This window comes from Hypomesus transpacificus, chromosome 23 (assembly GCF_021917145.1).
Source record: "Hypomesus transpacificus isolate Combined female chromosome 23, fHypTra1, whole genome shotgun sequence".
Classification (NCBI taxonomy): Eukaryota; Metazoa; Chordata; class Actinopteri; order Osmeriformes; family Osmeridae; genus Hypomesus; species Hypomesus transpacificus.
Genome location: NC_061082.1, coordinates 9,406,076 through 9,418,946, shown reverse-complemented (window position 1 = coordinate 9,418,946; position 12,871 = coordinate 9,406,076). Strand labels below are relative to the sequence as shown.

General features: G+C 42.8%; 1 long non-coding RNA gene across 1 annotated transcript; it reads left to right on the top strand.

Annotated features, from left to right (window-relative positions):
- Window positions 1-4: 4 nt before the first annotated feature.
- LOC124485090 lies at window positions 5-11,573 on the top strand. The gene is made up of 3 exons (XR_006958037.1): window positions 5-90; window positions 430-506; window positions 10,639-11,573. It is a non-coding gene; the product is annotated as an uncharacterized LOC124485090 (long non-coding RNA).
- Window positions 11,574-12,871: the final 1,298 nt, after the last annotated feature.

Here is a 12,871-nt window from a genome sequence, read left to right as displayed (position 1 = left end):
AAAAATGTAAACAACATGAAAGCACAGTATGTTCTAGTCAATTGAGGAAGTGGTTTTATTCAGCAGACCTTGCACGCAATCATAAGTTATGTATGTACACTCTAATTACTATCTATTACACACTAGAATTTGACCATGTAAACACCTTGAATGTACAACAGGCACTACACACTGTTAATGTTGCATGTAACAAACACAACGGGAGCATGAAACAATATGAAGAAAAAAGCCAGACCTGAATGTTATTTACGCTTTTAGTTACAACATAATCTCTCCACACTCTGATGGATGTTTCCCTGCCTGTATGTCTCATGAAACACCCCCCCCCCCCCTCCCCCAGGATGAACAGTTCCTCTTTTTTCTTCTTACAAATTACCCTTTGGGCACTCTGTCACAATTTTACAAGGCATCTTTTGTTTCTGTTGGCAGCGGCTAGGCTGGGGCCGTACGGAGAGACACATGGGAGTACTCTGTGTCACTGGAGAGCAGGTTCCTGTCGTAGCAGGGTGAGCATAGAGCTCTGCAGTGGAGCAGCGGCCATCTCTCTCCTGGATGTATGGGGCTGTGGGGATGATAAAACAAGAAGGAGGGACAATCATTCTTCACAGGGAAACAGTACAAAGCAGGGGAGGGTGCAGGGTGGGTGGGGGAGGAGGAGGGGTGGGCATGGTCATGGCTTGCCTGAGGGGGGGGGGGGGGGGGGGGGGGGGGGTTGAGAGAGAGAGATGGCGTGCAGGTGGTGTTTGTGGCCGGCCCTCCTCTCTGAGATGGTTCTCTGCTGACGCCCTGCTGACCTCGTGCCTCCACCCAGACCTCCTCTTCTTTCACTGCCGGTGTTTACGGCTTCATGTGTAAATCTCTCTGGTAACAAGACCCCACGAGCCCTCCACAGTCCTTTCAAATGAGGATATTCACCAGAAACAGAGCTCCCTGGTTAGTATTTGCTGTTGAATATAGTTGAAAGAGGCTTAGTGGAGAGCAGTGTTGGGAACGTTAACGAAAAATTAGTAATTAGTTACAGTTACTAGTTACTTATTTCAGAAGTAACTGCATTACTTAACTAGTTACTGCATAGAAACGTAATTAGTTACAAGGGAAAGTAACGTTTGCGTTACTTTTAATTCCCTGCTTCTATTATCAAATTAACATTCACAGATAGTTATACTATGTTGCAGTGGCACAGTGTGGGACACGACAACTGTCAAATGTTACATCATTGTATGTTGCTCATTAGTTGCCTGAAGGCAACGGACTCAACTGTTGACATAGGTCGCATGTCTTGACAACATACCTGGCAATCAGTCTGTTTAGTTCTGCCTGGCTTAGAGACTGGAAATACTTCTGTTTAAAATCAAGCTCGGGCTGTTTTGATAAAGTGGCTTTGACTGCTTGATCAGCGGAGCTAGCACTGGGTTCTTTCACGATTAGCTTTGTAGAAGCGTTTTACTAGGTGCTTGTGAAGATTATAATGACAATTCTTCGCAGTAGATAAAGCTCTCGCACCTTCACACAAACTACAACTAACCAGTATATTTGTATCCTTGATCTGGACAAGGGAAAAATAATGTCGATATTTCCATGACACAAAGCTTGCACGGTCCGAACTGTCGGCTATTGTGTGGGCTCGTCTAAAATGCAGAGTGATTCATTCATACACTGCATCATCCCTAAAAGTATTTAAATTAGATTAAAAATAGGAAATTGGGGAATTCATGCAAGAAAAAAGTAACAAGCCCATTTAAAGTTCAGTAATGTAATTGCGTTATTTAATTGAAAAAAGTAATGAGTTACATTACTAGTTACCGCCAAAAGTAGTGGAGTTACAGTAACGCGTTATTCCCAACACTGGTTGAGAGTGAATGGGAGAGCCCTTCATGGGAAACTCTACACTGTAGGAACGCTCTGACATTTACTCAGTGGCACCAGGCCATCCGTTAATACATTTCAAGAGCAGGCTGATATCCCACCTCCACCCTCCACCCAGAGAGGGGACCTCCACATCAGCTGTGTTTGTTCTAATAAACACTCATCTTAGAGAAGGTCAAGTGGGTTCTGCTCAGAGGAAGGAAAGGATGGTGCTGTAAATTGAGATAGAAGTCTAATTACAGTAAGAAGCGGATGAGGACCATCTGGTGGATTATGATTTTGTGATCCCAGACTTAATGACTTTTGTCATCATATGAAGAGAGAAATATTTCATTGTGCAGGGAGGTTTCTTATGTAACAACGGAATGAAACGTAGCAGATCTGAACACACACACAGACGCACAGCAAATTGAAGGTCCTAAACGGCACAGACAGGATTATTTTTGACACAGGTCATAAAACAGGCCACCCAGGGTTGATTCCCTGTTCCTGTTTTACCCATCTTTATTTTTGTTGTCTAATTTTATAAAGTAATTTTTAAAAAATGACCAGATTCTCAAACACAATGATCAATCCAAATGTTTTTGTAAAAGACTGTTGAAAGACTAGCTGGTGATGCACATGTTGTTTGTTTGAAAGTTAGCTGTGTGTGCGGTGTGTATGCATATGTGTGGGTGCGTGCATGTGTGTGTGTGCCAGCCTGCCTGCCTGGCTGTGTGTTTGTAATACTAAGTGGAGGGGCATGAACCCAACATGGTTTGTAATTTTATAACACAACAGGCAAATCTTGACCCGGATCTGTCTTTGTTAACCAATCAGAGGCATTAGACTGTGACAGGGGCCACAGCATCTGAGCTTTACGACTCCTGGCTCTCATGTTCAGCCCTTCACTCCTTCTGTGTGACACAAACAAGAAATGTTACTGCATCAAACATGTATCTAACTTAACACAGGGATGAAGATGGCACGTGGTAACTGCAGGGATCCTACTCAGAAACAAACAGACTCGCTCAGTGATACAACTTTTTAATATTTAAAATGTATTCCTTTAAAAACATCCATACACATAATTTAAATGTAAAATTCTGCCAGTCTTAAAATGAAAGTGATTTTAACCCGATGAAGATAAAATCAAAAAGTGAGATTAGTGCTGCTCACTGAATTGAACATTTTGATTTACGGACTAGCATGACATTGTATGACTCTGACCGTTAACTTAAACCAAGATATCATCTGGATGTAATATCTCAAAGTGATGTAAAATACTTTGTAAAGGCTCATGTCCATGTTTGGATGGATTCACTACACTGACACTGTCAAACACAACTCTGTTGAAGCCGTTACTTCTGGGTCAATCCTAAGTCTCCTCCAAGAGCCGAAGACACCTGTGCTGTGGCCCTAATGACTTGGTATCCTCTGAGCAAACACAGAGCCTACTTAAAAATCAGTCTGTTGTTCTTTTCAATCCAAAAGGCCAGCTGTGAAAGTATTTAATATTTCTGCATGAATACACACACCAGAAACCCAGAAGGATAGTGCCACTTTTCCATCAACAAGTTCAGACATTGAGTATAAAAAAAAATCAAAACAGAAAGCTAATGTTGATATTGTGCACAACGGGCAGCTGAAAGCAACTCTGCACAGCTGGTAGCAACATATAGGACTTCCTTGTGCTTTTTCTGCCCGGTGAGCAGCTAATGGTGCAGAGCAGACCCTAGCAGGTCGGCAGTGACCCCCAGCCACTGGGACCCTTTATGGGGCCCTGCTTTAGATGTGCAGCCCAGCATTGCCCCCCCCCCCCCACACCCCACCCCTCCAACAAAGACCCCCAGCCAGGCTTCACTCGTAGCCTTTCAGAGGGGCTCTCGCGGTCACCGCCCCCAGGACCACCGGTCCTTTGTGTGACAGGCCTTCTGGGCTGGGCTGAGCTGGGCTTAGCTAGGATTTAGATGTAGCCACTGCTGCCTGGGCACACTTCATGCCCCATCCCCCACTTAGCCAAGGACCCCATCTGGCCAGAATAATACCCCTTTCACTCTAAGCACCAGGGGCTTCATGTATATTTCCAAGTATATTTGAAGTGGGTGTTGAGCCGCGTCAGACAGTATTTATACTAACTTTACAACGTGGGTAATTCTAGTTTAGCACGCAAGCAGGGCTGTGGATTTATGTCACCATAGAAAGTGAGAATGGAGAGGGTTTGTGTTTGAGTGGATTGACAGTTGTATAGTTGCAACATTTTAAGTGAAACAACTCGAAGAATGTTACGTTTATTGTTACTATTTTGAAAAGCTAGGTGGGTACAGCTAAGTAATTAGAACATTTGACTTCAGATCAAAAGAATGTGGGTTCAAATCTCACCTCTTGTAAGTCACTGTGAATTGAAGTGTCTACCAAATGCATGTTCCCTGTTCTTGTTCGGACATTTTCATGTGTTGCGTGTCTAACGGATCAACCCAATATAATTGTTAGTTGCACAAAAGCTCAATGTGTTTGCTGGTATGTCAATAGGAAGGCAGAACAAGTGTTTCGACACAGGCTGACACCGACTCAGCAACAGACTGATATCAAAAAATGCGTGCCATTTCGTCTTTCTATCAGGAAGACAGAGGAAAGAGAAGTGTAACAAACATCATGGTGGAAGTGACTACAATCATTATTGTTATCTTTATAATCACCTCATCTTCAGAGGTATAAAAGTTCAGAAAATCCCTACCATGTCTGTGTTCCAGCCATACCTGAACCAGCTGATAATAACATTTTCACTTAGGAGATGCTTTCATCCAAAGGGATGTACACGGAAAGGAGATTTATTCCTGGAACCTCTGGTTTTGCTGGTCAATGCTCTACTTCTGAGCTACTCCTACACCACTGCTCTGAACTGTGTTAATCAGCAAATCCAGCAAGCTCAGTACATGGAGGAAAGTCACATGTGGACAGATCTGAAACTATACAAACCTGAACTTTGACCCCTGTCCTCATCATCGTCCTGCTCTTCATCATCATTACCGTTCTTACATCGGGGCTGTTCATTTCCATACGCAAACACCCCCCCCCCCCCCCCCCCCCCCCCCCCACCCCCCCCACCCCAGCGCAGTTCTCCATGTACCCGCCATCTGTGGCATCTATCAGGCAGGACGTCATTCGAGGGGAAGTAAAGAAAGGGCTGTGGTGTATACGTGATTCAGTAGACTGACAATAACAACAAGCTAGGCAGGTTCAGTCAGAGTTCACACACTCTTTCTCCCTCTCTCCCTACCTTTCTCGCACCTCTCTCTGTGTCAGCGCTGGGCTCTGGAGGAGGGTGGGACGACAGCAGTCAAACAGATAAGTGCAAGTCTTTACATTTCATCAGGGCAAAGCCTAGCTTGTCCTGAGCAGACTTGTTTGGGCATAAAATAACAACAGTCTGTGCTTATGTACACACTTACAATCATGGCAATTATTCTTGCTTGTTGTTTTCTAGTTAAAGTATTGGCCCATCATAGGGTTGCAGTTGATGTTTCTCCAGAGCACTTTCTAAACTAAAGTTTGTATTTGTTTAAATATTTCTCAGCTCAGAAGAAGAAGATAACAGTCAACTTAAACTTTTCTTACTGAAAATGACCAAAAGTTTGATTTATTATATTTAACTCAGTTACAAACGGGCCCGGCCCTCATTTTCTGCTCTGAGAGAACATACTGCAGATGGCTTTTAGAAACATGATGAGAGACAACACAACCAGACTCCGACCCTTTATGAAAGCCTACCCGTGAGCATTCAGAGCCCCTAATGAATCATGAGGAAGGGAAGGGAGGGGGAGGGAAAGAGGAGAGGAGGGAGGGAGGGAGGGAGGGAGGGAGGGAAAGAGGGAAGGAAGGAAGGAAGGAAGGAAGGAAGGAAGGAAGGAAGGAAGGAAGGAAGGAAGGAAGGAAGGAAGGAAGGAAGGAAGGAAGGAAGGAAGGGGAGAGGGGGAGGTTAGGGCCAGGTGAGGTGGTGAGAGTGTGGGTGAGTCATTGCTGTGACGTGATCTGCCAGCAACCTCAGACGATGTCTGGTGAGCAACAACAGACAGACAGACGGCACTGTTCAGGGTGTTTCAGGCCACATGTGCTGGTGGGAACAGAGGAGTTGAGACCAGCTCTAAACAACTAAGAGAGACCTCATCTAAACTGATAAGAAACAAACTCTGTTCAGGTTTAAGGGACCAGCTCTGACGCTTATGAGAGTGAGAAGTTCAGAACAAGTGAGACAGACACAACTTGGAGAGTGACTGCTGAAACCATGTTTTATTACATAGTCTTAGTAGGATGACATCACAGTCAGGTTTGTTCAGCTAAAGCCACAAATAAGAGCATTTAAAGCCAGTGTATTACCACACACCATTTTACGTAAGTATCTGGCTCCATTTCCATCCATTCCATCAATTTGCTTTCAAAGTAGGTGACCGTTAAACCATATGTCAGAATCAGAAAGGGTTTTAATCGCCATGAAAGTTTGCACAGACAAGGAATTTGCTTTGGCAAGAAGGTGCATCCATTAAACATATAGGAATCTTAAACATTTAAATATGAGATCTAACTATACTAAACGTACATATACTAGCAATACTTAGAATTAAAATAAAATATACAATAAAATATAAAGTTGCCATAATTGACAATATAAAAATACAAAAAATACCAATATTACAAAAAATACAAATGGTACAAAATATACAAATTGTATATTGTAGCGCAAATTGCAATGTGTTAACGTCATATTCAAACATATCGTTGAAATGTACAATGCACTGAGATGGGAGAAGAGTCTTACCCACTATCTTCTCCTGTTAAAGTCACAGATGCCCCTGTTGATGTATGTCCATGTCACCTAATTTTGACACATGAAATCGAATACCAGATGGAAGTTTCCCAGGGGGTGGGGCCCTGCTAATTAAATTAGTCTGAACACACATGAACATGCACACTCTCACACATGCACACACATACACACCCACACACATACATTTGCACACAGATAGACACACACGTCAGTCCTAGACATAAGTACCCTCAGACCCCCTCCCCCCCACATCAGAGGGGCCTCAAGTCTGAGGTCAGGTGACCCCCCCCCAGATGGAGGAGGCCCCATGATGGATCAGACAGTGATTTGATTTGGAGTGAGAGTGAAAGCCGTTTACCGTGCCATCCACTGGAGAGCTAAACAATGATTGAGCGATGACCGTCTTGAGGTTTTCACCGAGGAGACGTGTTCTCAAAAGTGTTCTCAGGAACATACACCTTTTGTATAAATAATACATGAATAGTCTATTATTCAAGGGCATAATAAAATAAGTTGTGGTCTGCATTTGGTCTTTGCCATCATAGACTATGCCGCCATTTTGGGAACATATTCTTAGAAAAACAAGAACAATGTCAATTGCAAACATAATTTCTGTTTGTATGAAAGCTTAGAACTGCACTGGTATTTGTAGAATAGCTTGAACCTACACTACCATATATACCATATAGATATGTCATAAAATAGACAAAGACAGTTTATCTTGATATGAGCAGAAGTGTGTAAAGTACTGGTTCTCAATGAGGGCAAAGATAACTAAAGCACTAGGCTCTCGTAGATATGCTGATGAGCCTGATATCCTGCAGTCTTTGCTGACTCTCTTGACAATAACACACTGTGCAAATTGCTGTGGCTCTTCCTGAAGAGGCCTCATTTGGCCCTTAGCACCTCGTAGTGCCTCGCTCCATGACAGATGTCAAACAACAAACCGTGAGTCCATGGTCTGTGAGTGTCAGTTTGTGAATCACTAAACACTACACAAACAAACAAAAAGGTACACTGGAAAAAGGGTGCTGTATAGAAAACATTTGAATGATTCTGAAACTTCCACACAAATGGTAGTATGGTTAATGGTAAAAGTCAGTACAACACTTTTGTGTAGAACTTGGCTTTTATGCAGAACTCTATTACAGATACAGTTTTAGAAAATCATTAGGATTCTTTGTGATCTGGAAAGTGTTTTATCTAGATGGTTCTTGACAATAATGGTTCCTCAGAGCAATCCACAAGTAAAGCATAATGGTACTGGTACATTGATCCAGCAGCCTAACCTATCTACTTCCTGTTGGAAAACCATGGTCCCCTGATAAATAATCAAGAAGGTTGTGTGCAAGACACTGGTCAAGGAGCAAATCAAATCAAATCAAATTTATTTGTATAGCCCTTTTTACACGCAAGCATGTCACAGAGGGCTTCACATGCGCCCATAGAACTGCCCCTCAACCAACCTAAACCCTCAAGGAAGACAAGGAAAAACTCCCAGAAAAACTCCCACCGGGAGAAAAAATGGAAGAAACCTTGGGAGGAGCAATTCAGAGAGGGATCCCCTCCTCCAGAGACGGTTGGTAAGAGAGAGGAGCAGAACACAAGCTAAACATAGTCATACAGTGTCAATGGGTTTTGAAACACCAAAATTCATTGTTCGGCTTTATAGACGTTGGATGGGACCGGGAAACTCGCTGTTGGCCGTCATGGAGACTGGATTCCGGGTGACGACCTGGTTCAGCGTAGGCAGACCGACGACCAAGCAGGTCCTGACAGCTCAAACCCCCCACACCACAGGGAATGTGTGGGGGGGGGGCAGAGAGGAGAGCAGGGATTAGAGAATGCCAGGAGCAGCTAACAGTTACAGTCATAATAGAATGAGAGCAGTAAAACTATATCTTATTTACACCCAGGCCTTTGTGTATCTAAAGACACAATCCTTGCCATGTAACGGCTGCAGGCTTTGAAACGGAGGGATTGAGGGATCTCAGAACAGCCTTTAGAAAAGCAATTGTGCCTCGAACTCTGGGAAAATAAAATCAGTAGAACGTTAGTAGAAAAAAAAGGTCCTGAGGGCCACAGAGACGCTGTAGGATCTGATCGTAGGGGCCAGCGCGGTGCAGAAACTCTAGCAGGGACGATATGTTTACTCAGAATCAAAATTACAGTAAACCCAGCTTTTTTCATTTCTTGGGGAATATCCCAATATTAAATTAAGTGACAATTACAGATATCTGTGTATGTACTGTAAATGTAAGACAAAACCCAACAATTACTTTCCTGGTGTCAGTACAGCAGTATTAGTTTACATTACATTTAGTCATTTAGCAGACGCTCTTATCCAGAGCGACTTACATTAGGACAGGGACATTCCCCCGAGGCAAGTAGGACGAAGTGCCTTGCCCAAGGACACAATGTCATTTGGCATGGCCAGGAATCCAATTGGCAACCTTCTGATTAATAACCAATTATTAATTAATAACTATAATAACTAATAACTAATTCCTTAACCGCTCAACCATCTGACTCTCTGACTAATCTGATACACTTCGGCAAAAATAGAGCTTTTTTGTTAAATCTGTAAGACAAAACATTATGATGTATGAAAGTAATGATGGTTATTGTTCCAACCCAAACAAGTAAACAACTCATCATTCCTGTTGCCCCACCAGAGGAACCCGATGAGAGACAGCACTATAATTAGGAACACAGTTGCATGGTTTCACCTGGAGGGGCTATAAATTACAATTTACTGCCCGACAGACAAAGAAAAAGAGAGATGGAGATAAAGAGAGAGAAACAGAGAGAGAGAAAAAGACAGAGACAGAAAAGAGAAAGCTAAAGACAGAGAGAAAGAGGGAGAAAGAAAATAGAGAGCGAAGAAAAACAAGCCATTTTAACAGGTGTCTGTTTTTACTTTCTGTGGCTCTATCAAGGGGGCTCCAGGAAAGAGAAAATAAAACAACTATTTGTTTTAAACTGGCTGCAGGCCGGGCCCCGTGCTGGTGTTGCCTTTCAGACTTCAAGGCACCACATTCTTCATGTGGCATCGCCTACATTAATTCTCCAGGACTTTGTTCTCTTTGCAGTCAGGGTACCTGCCCTACATATACGCCCCAATGCCAAATAGTGGTGGGGACTGAAGAAATGTGTTCTGAAAGACGATTTCCTGAAACTGGACTGTTTTTACATCAAGTACTGATGAAAAAGTGGGTGTGTCAAATGGCCAAAAATAATCATAGGCTACATCTCCACGTATCTCCTTAAGCTTCTGTTTAAACTCCACTGCACTACCGACCATGTGCCCTTACTCCGATCCTATCCATTGAATGCTCTCTGTCCCCTGCCCTTCAACCTCCACCCAACATCAGATCAATAGTCTGACTGTATTGAGTGGTGCTGTTGATTAGTCCTAAAAGCTCAAGTGCAAGAAGTCTTTATGTGTCAATCTTTATGTGTGGAAGGGTCTCTTCTCTGGTCAGTATGTAGCTAAACACAAAGACTAATGGCTCTGTACCTGGATCGTTGTGATATGATCTAAGCCTTTTCTTACACTGTTATAAACGTGTAGTCAGAAACCATCTCTAGTACCTACTGTATTTAATTTATACATATATATATATGGACTGTGTATATATATAATGTATGTATACATGTATAAACATTCATGTCGAATTGTGTGCATTAATCCATCAACTCGATATAGAAGACTTAGATTCACTGACACATACAAGTGAAACTTTCAAATAGAAACACAACTTTCACTTCTTCAAACCAACAGGTAGTGTGGATTTCATGACCATCACCCTTTAGGTCAGCCTTAGAACCCCCCCCCCCCCCACACACACACACACACACACACACACACACTACACCCAGCCTTTCCAACCCCCAAAAAACACCCAGCACTGAGCCAGTCTGTAAACCTTATCTCCTGTCATCTGAACCATTGTACTTCTTATCAGGTCTGATCAGCTCCGAGAAGGCAGTCAACGTGTCTGCTGGGGCCTTCCTTCTCTTACTTCTGTTCCTTCTCCTCCTTTGGCCAGGTGGGGCCCCTGCAACCAGCACAGGCTTGAAAGGGAACTTGTGGCGATCTCTTTCATGACATTCTGCTGCATATATAGTTACTGTAAAGAGATCTCCTGCTGCTCAGAGAGAATGGCCACTCAAGGGGAAATTTGCAGGGTATGGAGTGAGGAGTGGGGGAGTGAGGTTAGATTGTACTATCTGTAATGTAATTGTACTATCTGTATTTTTAGGTTAAATTGTAAATTATGGCTACTATTCCCCTTAGTATTAGCTAGACCCCCCTTAGTATTAGCTAAACTTTGCTCCTTTTGTATAGTTAGTTTGTATAGTTGTTTGTGCAAACATTCATGGCGAATAAAATCCCTTCTGTTTCTGATAGAGGGTGGAGGAGAAGGAGGAGTAGGGTGGTAGTGTGGGGTTAAAGGGTGGAGGTGTACTGAATTGAGACAGGTTTGATACATTTATGCAAATTGTTGACTATCAGCTGTTTTATCAACCCAAGGAGTGCATGCATGTTTGAGTTCAACTGTGTGCAATTGACTTCAATAAAAGGAAGTTTTCACAAAAGGAGTTCTTGGCGCATTTTTCTGAATATGTGCTGGGGCTGTTGCAGTAAAAACCACAATTTAGACGTTAGAGACATAGGAAAGGGAACCGGAGTTGCATTTATCATGGACGCAAAGAAACACCCTTCCTACACAACACTACCCTACGTTTACCAACCCTTGTGTGGCTTTTTCTGGATCAAAGCCAATTTTATATAAGTTGCCACCTTCAACACACACACACAAATGGACCCACTCACACACACAAATGGACCCACACACATATGACCACGCACACAGGCAAAGAGACCCACATCCAAACTCATACGTACACACAATTACACACACACAAGCACACACATGCAGACTGACATATACACCCATAGACACAGACACACTTGTGCAAACAGACCCACATGCACACACATGCAAGCACACACACTAATGCACACAAAACAAAAAGACTGCGGGCAAGAATAAGAATAAGAATAAGAATAAGAATAAGAAGACAAGAATGTCACTTATTTCTTTGTCATTGGCTCATTTGTTTTTTTTTTGATAGGGTGAACCCGTGTCAGGACACACGACAGCAGCACTGGTGTCATCAACAAAGAGCTGTTTAAAACCATCCACTTCCTGTTTTCACCTACAGTAGAACGTCTTGGGTGCTCACAGTATAAACCTGTGTTTGTGTTCCTTTGGGAACGTATTGGCCATCTGCTCGAATGCCCTATTACAGTGTGTAAGCATGATGCACATAAACTATAGAAAGGTATGTTTACAGGAATCACAACCAGTACTTGCCAAGTGTGCTGCACTTTGAGTAATATTACAACAACATGAATGCTCTATATTACTTAACTAAGGGCTTATCTGAATGTTTGCAGGTGGATTCCAACTGAGCAAAAATCCATTGGGGGACTGTAAGTACAGATTTGATATTGAATCACACGGCACACTACAAACATCGTTTTCTCCATCAAGTATGTCTCCACACGCCTGCCGGGCCAGAGACACACAGAGCTAGAGCCTCATAGTCAACTCTCTCCAAGAACAGGTGGTGAAACCAAAACCGTTTTTTTGTTCCGACAAGTTTGGGTGGCATTCCTCTCCACAGAAACCTGACACAAATAAGCTGATGTCCACAATGCAGTCCCTATGAAGCTCAGCCTTTGTTGTCGCTGTGAAATAGAACTCAAGTCAAGCCATTTAGGTATATCTAGAAGCACATAAAAACTGAAGTCACCACGTGGTCTATCATGAAAAGCTGATCACTGGGTGGTGTGGAGCCAGGTCAGAGGTAGAGCTTTCATGAAGCCAAAACGTTCGTCCTTCCACTGGGTAGGAAGTTTCTGAAGGTGCTGTGCCAAGATAAGAAACAAACCTTTGTCCTAAAAGCTTTTCTATGGTGTCAAAAGCTTTCTTTAAACACAAGCATTTAAACACATGTATTTCGGAAGCTTCTTTCTAAAACTGTATGTTTGTAGAATGAATATTCAGCATGCCACTTTCATGAGGGGTTATATTTTAACACTGAAAAACACAAATTATAAGGAACGGATAACGTGAATGTTTTTATAATTGGTTTCATCTATCACAACTGTTCATATTGTGAAAGACA